Source organism: Bufo bufo, chromosome 2 (assembly GCF_905171765.1).
Source record: "Bufo bufo chromosome 2, aBufBuf1.1, whole genome shotgun sequence".
Classification (NCBI taxonomy): Eukaryota; Metazoa; Chordata; class Amphibia; order Anura; family Bufonidae; genus Bufo; species Bufo bufo.
The window spans coordinates 250,267,805-250,276,968 of NC_053390.1; positions in this window are offsets into that span (position 1 = coordinate 250,267,805).

A 9,164-nucleotide genomic window follows, 5' to 3' on the forward strand; every position below is an offset into this window, starting at 1 on the left:
TAATGTCAAAAGAGTCTCCATAAAAGTATTTTCATAACCACATTGCAGGTTTGCAGGGCTGACACTGTGGAGTTACTATTTACAAAGAAATTCCCATAGGACAACCATGTCCACTCCATGTTAGCACTGCAGCCATGTGCTATATTTATTTCATACAGTACATATATTTCACTGGCTCCCATGGAACCTTGCATAAGCAAGAAATAACACTAGAGGGAGCCAAGGGATCAGTTATTTCACAACTGGACTAAATGTTTAAAGGTTCCATGTAAGTCTTGTTTCCTCCGAGAAAAAAAATATAGTGAAAAAGGAGAAACCTAATGCTATTTAGCTGAGTATAAACTGCCAGTGGTAATTGGTTAATGATCACACAACCAAGGTGGGTTCTGCAGAAGGTACTGTATATGTTGAGGTAGAGTTATATTAATACTGTGCGGAATCTCCCCTTGCTGCGACGGTTCCAGATTTCAGGCCAGGTAGACCACCCCATGTCTCGCTATATGTGTTCAAACTTAGCATTGCATTGTCTCTCAGTTGGGACTGTATGATGCCGAACAAGTGTATAAGACAGGATGGAGGCAGTTCTTATTGGAAGTCAGTCTGCTCCCTGTAATCTGCAGTGTTTCTGTCCTGTGTTCTAGTGTAAACTACAGAGATCACTAACCGGAACCAGAGCCAAGAAACTCAGAAACAGCCACCTGTCCTCATTCACTGCTCTGGTTAGCAGAAACTAAAGCTAACACTCGGTATTTAAGGCTCCATTCAGGCGTCCATAGTGCATTGCGGATCCGCAAATTGCAGATCCGCAAATTGCGGATCCGCAATACACCCGGCCGGCACCCCCATAGAACTGCCTATTCTTGTCCGCAATTGTGGACAAGAATAGGGCATGTTCTATTTTTTTTGGAGCTGCGGACCGGAAATCGGGGGTGCGCTTTGGAGATGCGGAGAGCAAATAGTGTGCTCTCCGCATCCATTCCGTCCCCATAGAGGATGAATGGGTCCGCACCCATTCCGCAAATGCGGACCCATTATACGGACGTGTGAATGGAGCCTAACAGAATCCTTCACAAGGCAAGATGGTATTGGCTGCTAGGGACCTAGGTTACATCTGTGGAGTAAAGTAACAGAAAACAGGTGTAAGTATGCAGGTCTCAGACCTAACCAGATAATTAACGGAAAACAGGAAGGGTAAAGAAACAAGCCAGAGTCAAAACCAGGAGGATACAGATATAGCTAAATCAGTAGTTGAGAGGTTAATAAGTAGTAAAGTCGAGGTCCAAACCTGTAGAGTACAGATATAACCCAAATCAATAGATGAGTGGGTAATTAGTAGAAAAAGCTGAGGTCAAAACTGTCCAAACCTGTAGAGTACAGATAAAGCCAAGTAGACAAGATCAGTGAAACTAGCCAAGGTTGGTGCACAGAGACTACAAGAATTGGTGTAGCGTTCAGACACAAGGCACAGAAACACAAACAAAAGCCAGGACACAATATATAATCACAGGCACTTACTTAGTGTCAGTGACTGGTTTAAATCACCCATCTAAACCTCTGATTGGACGCTGAGCCAGAGCCCTGAAAAACTCAATGTCCCAAGTCTCTCAGAGCTTAACTGGTCTGCAAAGCAACCTTAAAGGGCATCTGTCAGCAGATTTGTACCTATGAAACTGGCTGACTGTTGCATGTGTGCTTGGCAGATGGAGGCATCTGTGTTGGTCCCATATTTGGCATAGGTAGGTTTAGAGTAGGACCTGCCTGACTGTTTTGATCAAAATATATTGGCTAAGAGTCTCAGATTTTATCATTAAAGTGAGGGCTTAGTCCATATATTGTGTTTGCATCTATTGTTTTAGTGCATTATTTTCCTTGATTTTATAAATGTACCCATATTCATATGTCCCCCACATTGCTGAGAAAAATTAAGTTTTAATATATGCAAATGAGCCTCTAGGAGCAATGGGGACATCTTTGTTACACCTAAAGGCTCTGTTTTCTCTGCCTCTGCCGCGCCCTCTCCACTTTGACAGGGCCAGGCAGTGAAAACATCATCATGCTCGGCCCTGTCAATCAAAGTGCATAGGGCGCAGCAGTTGCAGAGATTTGCAGTAAGCCGGATTGGGACTGATGCACACTGGTGCAATATTAATAGTTTTTTGTTCGTGACGCCAATTGCAATGTGCACAGGTTATAGTCTCAGGGCCCTTTAAGATGTTATAACTCACGTACCAGGTGAGGAATGCCAGAGTGGGGATAATGTCTCTATGTAGTGTCAACGGTGTCTCCTACCTTGGTACGGCTGGACTCCTGGATCCTGGCTCACTTGCAATAAATTGAGTGTTGTTAGTAGGAGTAACTGAGGAATGAAGAAAATCCAGACTTGGAATAAAGTTCAACTTGTCTTTACTTAATGGCAGCATAAATCCATACGAATACAGCAATAGACTTGGGTCCCAGCAGGTTTCTGGCAATATGTGGCAGGAATCAATATATCTATTCTGCTTCTTAACATATGCCTAGTGAATCTGGCAGGTATCTATCTTCTGCTCTGTCTGTCTGCTTGGTGTGGGCCTGACTAGCTGAGGAGGAATTTGACTTCTCCTGGTCTCTGGATAAACACTCACAGTTCTGCTCGCAGGGAATGTTTCTTCCTGGAGATCTGTAGTTCTGGAGGTGCTGCTTGCTTGTCAACCAGCTGAGGCTGAAGGCTCAGTCTGGGAAGGGTGATCTTTGGTCTCAGCCGAGACAGATCCTGGTCTGGGATCCCTATTTCTGGGAGCTCCTACCAACACAGCCTACCTACAGCGTACCAAAGGGTGTTGCCCTGCTGGGCAACCACTGAAACCTTGGTGAGCCGATGAGACGGCTGATCTATAAACGTTAATGGTGCGATAAGCCCCACCGGCCTCGAATAAGGATGTCAAGAACTGAAGAATGGCCGTCACAGGGGCTGAAACGGGATCCAAGTCCCGTCCCACGCACCAACTAGCCCAAACTTTCCATGCGGACCTATATGCGCGTCTAGTGCCGGGGGCCCAGGCGTTAGCCAATAAGTGCCGAGTCGAGATCGGAAGGCCCTGGAAATCCCAGGGGTCCCCGAAATCATCCACGCTAACAGGGGTAACGAGCCCTCCAGAAGAAGAGGGTGAGAATGACCGAGGGGCCCCAACAAGAGATCCGGAAGGGCCGGTAACAGCCTGTAGATATCACACTTGAGACCCCCAAACCGGGGTCAGCAGAACTAGCTCGGCACCTTGGCGTCTGACCTGAAGAAGGACTCTGGGAATGAGGGCAAACGGGGGGAACGTGTATAGCAACGTGGTGGACCAATCCTGGAGCAACGCGTCTACCGCCTCCGCTGCGGGATCCGGACGCCAGCTGTAAAAGCGCGAAAGTTGGGCGTTGAGCCGGGAAGCAAAGAAGTCGATGGCGGGGGGCGTGGTCTGGCTGCCTAGGCGGATGGGTGCATAGGGCCTGAGCTCCCGTGCTAGCACCGAATACAGCGACGAATCTAAGCACAGCGATACCCTGTTACACTTGATTAGTGAGGGGAACCTTGCCAGAGATGACAGGGCGCAGAAAGAAAACGGCCAAACAGCCCAAACTCACTAAATTTTACTTCTCCAGAGACGCCGGAGAAATCCAAGATGGCGCCAGCAGGGAAACTACCTCCCCTGGTAAGCGCGCGGCAAACGCAACCCTGCCGCTGAACTCCCCGTCCGCTAGCTTACGAAGATCTTTATCAGATTCAGCGCTTCATTCCCAGCCGGATCTGGGAGGCGGCGGCACGATCGACAGCAGTGAACCGGAGAACTCCCCGGGCCTGGCCGACACACTTGGTCAGGTGGGCCGTAACCCCTTGTCATGCGGAGCAGTAAGGAAGCTCCCTCCCGCCTCACCCACCTTTCAGCAGGACATTGCTTTGCCAAAGTCCCACTTGGGAGTTGCTATTACACCCTCAAAGGAGACTGCTAAGCTCCTTCATGAAACCCCAGTGGAAGATGGGGAGACAGCGCTGCAAGCGCTAACTGTGTCCAATACCGCTCTAACTGACACAGCGATGAGAGACATGCTTATACTGCAGCGGCGGTCCATGCTGCTGGACATAGTCTATTATAGCTCCCCTGCGATCTCACATAGAGGACCTAGGGGCCCGGACGGACCATCTAGAAAACAAGTTTGGGGACTTTGCAGTTTTGCATAATGCACTCATTTATGCCCACACAGAGCTAGAAGCGGAGGTTGAAAGCATCAAGGCCAAGATGGCCGACCTAGAAGATAGGAGTCGGCGCAATAACATAAAGTTGAGAGGAATCCCGGAATCGGTTACTCCCAAAGATATCCCTGATTATGTGAGGTCACTTTTGAAAGCGATACTACCGGATTCTCCGGACGAGATCTGGAGATCGACAGAGCGCATCGTATACCTCGGCCGCGACACCTAGAAGAATCAGTGCCTCGAGATGTGTTAGCCAGGGTGCATTTCTTTAAGGTCAAAGAGCAACTGCTGGCATTTGGAAGGAAAAAAGGGAGGCCTACCTGCACCTTACCACAAAGTGCTCCTGTTCGCCGACTTGTACGCTGCGACTAAGAGCCTTCTTGCCCATTACGTCGGCCCTTAGGAGCGCGGATATCCCGTATCGTTGGGGTTTTCCGGTACGTTTGCTGGTTCATCGAGACGGGACCCTTCATGTCATCAAATCTATGGAGGAGGGTTTGGCGCTCCTGCAGAGTTGGGACATTCCGGTTTCCACCATGGAGGAAGCACCTCATCGGGCCCCTGCTAGAGTCCGAAAAGACTGGTCAAGAGTTCGCTGAATAGCAAGTTTTGATCAGGGCGAGTATACCTTGCCTTTCAGGTGCTGTACGGCAGTAAGGGTTCTGTCGCCCTAACCTATTTTTTTGTTTTCCTAGGTTACAGAAGGAAAAAACGGATGGAAGCTAGAATGTCTGATATTTTATCCCAATTACAACGGGTGGAAGCAAACAACAAGGCGGGCCCTACCCCGCTTTTAGCTGAGGAGATCAGGCGCCTCAGACAGGAGCTGAGAGGATATATGCTCTCCTCTTATGAGAAAATGTATCGCAAATCAAAAGCGACCTATTATTCGCAAGATAATAAGGTGGGTAAGTTACTAGCGTCACGATTTAAATCCCGACATATCAAAAGTAGAATCCCACATTTACTCCACCCTCATTCTCAGGTGAAAGTCCACTCCCCCGTACATATAGCTAATGGTTTCATGGCATACTATGCAGACCTGTACAATTTAAAAAACACCCTTCCTGCTCCAAGTGAGCTTAATGAACGGATTAGCCTTTATCTCCAATCCCTACAACTACCCTCACTGAATAGTTCCCAGCTTTTAGCTCTAAATTCCCCAATTGAAATTAAAGAGGTGGAAGCAGTGATAGCATCTCTTCCAAAGGATAAAGCACCTGGCCCGGATGGCTTTGCCAGCCATTATTATAAACAATTTAGACAGGTCATTAGCCCTTACCTAATGGAATTCTGCCAATCAGCTATGTCCCGAGGCTCTTTCCCAGTCGAAAATTTACAGGCCCTATTAATCGCACTCCCCAAACCAGGTAAGGAACCAGATAGGCCCCAAAATTTCAGGCCTATTTCCCTGTTAAACCAGGATGTAAAAATTTATGCGAAACTTTTGGCCACCCGTCTAGCAAAAATTCTCCCCTTTATTATACATGTAGACCAGGCTGGATTTGTTCCGTCCCGACAAACTTACTATAACACAAGACGCCTCCTAGGTATACTACACCATGTTCAGAAGAATAGAATCCCCACACTGGCCCTGGCATTAGATGCGGAAAAGGCCATTGATAGGCTCCGTTGGACTTTTGCCTTTTCGGTGCTTGAAAAGATGGGTCTTACAGGGAATATACTTACCGCCATTAGGGCACTTTACAGTAACCCCACAGCCAGAATATTCGTAAAGGGAGCTGTGTCGGAAGTGTTTGAGCTTACGAATGGAACCCGACAGGGATGCCCTCTCTCCCCCCTTATCTTCATAATTGCCATGGAACCATTAGCCCAGGCGATCAGACAGGACTCTCGTATAGCATCGGTTGATATTGGTGGCAGTTCCCATGTCATATCCTTATATGCAGACGATGTATGCTTGACCCTAACCAACCCCATAGATTCCTTTAAAGAAGGTTATGGCTCAGATCTCCATTTATGGTGACCTCTCATATTACCATCTAAACTCCTCAAAGACGCAAGCATTACCAATTTACATGTCAGAGCATCAAGTGGTAAATCTGCGAAGCGCATGGAACTTTGACTGGCGGGCGGATAGCATTAAATATCTTGGTGTCAACATGTCATCTTCTCAGAGCCTAATATACACTTATAATTATGAAGCCCTGCTCCGTTCTATAGAAAGGGAACTCTCTGATTTTGCCAAATTTGACACCTCGTGGATGGGGAAGATTGCTACATTTAAAATGTTCATACTTCCTAAATTTCTCTATTTGTACCGCACCCTGCCTATAACTCTCCCAGAAAAGTTTTTCTCCCAAGCACACTCACTCCTCTCTAAATATATATGGGACAGGAAACACCCCAGGATCGCCCGAGACATTATGACCAAAGAGCGCCGAATGGGTGGCCTAGCGTTGCCAGATTTAAAACTGTATTATATATCCTCCTTGGTTTCCATGTTGAGGGGATGGACTCAGGATTCCAAAGATCTGCCCTGGGTTCAGTTGGAAGCCTCTCAAGCTGCCTCTTACTCTTTGGAGGGGTTGTTGAGCTTGCCCTTTTGGAAGATACCTGCTCCCAAAAACTTAGGCCCTGCAGTGCTGGCATCGCTGAAGGCGTGGTCCACTTATCACGTTTTAGCAGATGCAGACACTCCCCCCACGATTGCCTCCTTACCCTTTTCTTTGCTATGGTCGCTACTCCCACAAACTGATCTGTCAGAGTGGGCATCGGCTGGCATATACAGGGTGGGGGACATGCTAACACATGAGGTATTGCAGACATTCCAATGGATAAGTGAGAATTTTTCTATCCCTAGTCGGGATTTTTTCAAATATCTCCAGATCCGCCATCTGTTACAGAACCTGCAGCCATCCGGAGTAAAAATGAAAAGTTTGAAACCCCTTTATAATTCCGTTCTCCACTCAGGATCCTTTAAACGCTCACACTTGATGGTGGCGTGGGAGAAGGACATGAATCTGTCTATTTCTGAAACGGAATGGATGCAGGCCCTTAATATGTTAAATAAATATTTGAGGTGTGTATCCCATGCAGAATCAGCAACCAAAACCATATTGCGGTGGTACTACACGCCAGATAAACTGGCACTTATGTATGATTCAGTATCTGACTGGTGTTGGAGAGGTTGCGGAAGTAGAGGATCCCTGTTCCATATTTTATGGCAATGTCCATTGATTCAATTGTACTGGTCTCAATGTAGGGAACTACTGGCCAGAATAATGCCTTATGGGGTGGCATGGACACCGCAACTGGTCCTGTTATTAATAGGACTAAACAATCTACCGGTCCATGTGAGGGCCATAATCTGTATCTTTTGTGTGACAGCAAAATATTATTGTTGCGAAGGTGGAAGACCCCAGACCTGCCAGACATCTCTGAATTGACAGCCGCACTTAATACTACCTATACATATGAAAGGATTATAGCTATGGGGGGAGGAGGATATGATAAGTTCCTTAAAAATTGGAAGTTATGGGCGTGCTCCCCACTTAGTATCAAGATTTAATATCCAAATTTAGTATACATTCTAGAACCTCCGATACTGTATCAAAGGATGATCTTACTCCAACCCACATCTGAGAGCAGATGGATCCAACTTTGTGGACACTTTGCCATTGGTTTTGAATTTAAGACATAGGTAGCCACATATCCCAACATAATGATTTATGCTGTCAGCAGGCATCTATATTACTTGTAATGCACACTGTTTTCTTCATATAGAAGAATGTTCCTTTATGTTTGTATGTTTTTATTTTACTTTTTTTTTCTAAAACACAATAAAAAACTATTGAAACAAAAGAGGTCGATGGCAAAGGGACCCCAAAGTAAAGATATTGCGGAGAAAACCTCCACCTTCAACTTCCAGTCGCTGCTGTCCGACCAGTGACTAGAACTCCAGTCCGCCTGGATATTGTGGAGGCCGGGGATATAGTGCGCCTGGACGAGCAGATTCCTGGAAAAACAGTAATTCCAGAAATCCTTCGCCCGTCGAGTCAGCAACGTGGAACGAGTGCCACCCATGTGGTTGACATAGCGTACAGCGGACACATTGTCCATGCGGAGTCGAATGCAAGCATCTATGGTGTTCGTGAAACTCCGGATTGCAAAGGAGCCGGCCAGGAGTTCGAGGGCATTGATATGGAGACCCAACTCCTCCACTGACCACAGGCCTCCTGAGGATACTCCGTTGCAGTGGGCTCCCCAACCAACGAGGCTGGCATCTGAGTCCACCGTGAGATCCGGTTGGGACCTGAAGATGGCTCTGCCGTTCCAGGCCGACAGATTGTGGATCCCCCACGTCAACTCGTCCCATGTCTCCACATCCAGAGACACCATATCCGAATACGAGGCCCCTCTGCGAAGATGGGCTATCTTCAGGCGCTGGAGAGCCCGATAATCAAGGGGGGCTGGGAAGACCGCCTGAATGGAGGACGAAACGAGGCCAATGATGCGGGCCAGGTGGCGTAGCGACAATTGGCGGCGTGTCAATGCCCGCCGTAACTCCCTGCGAATCGAGCGCACCTTCGTCAACGGGCGCCTGAGGGATTCCGCTTCCGAATCCACTAGGAAGCCGAAAAAAAACTATGCGTCTGGACGGGGACAGACTGGATTTCTCCAGGTTGAGGAGGAAACCTAGTCGCGAGAGAATATCTATTGTCCATTGAATGTGCGACAGCAGTGTCTCCCGACTTTGGGCCATAAGGAGGATATCGTCCAGGTAAATGATCAACCGGACACCCCTGCTCCGCAGCCAGGACAACACTGAGCGCATCAGCTTGGGGAAGCACCAAGGAGCCGAGGAGAGGCCAAAAGGAAGGCAGGTGAAACGCCAGGTTTCGGTGTTCCAGAGAAACCTGAGGAGGTCCCTGGAAAATTCTGCAACCGGCACCATCAAATATGCGTCTTGGAGGTCCAATTT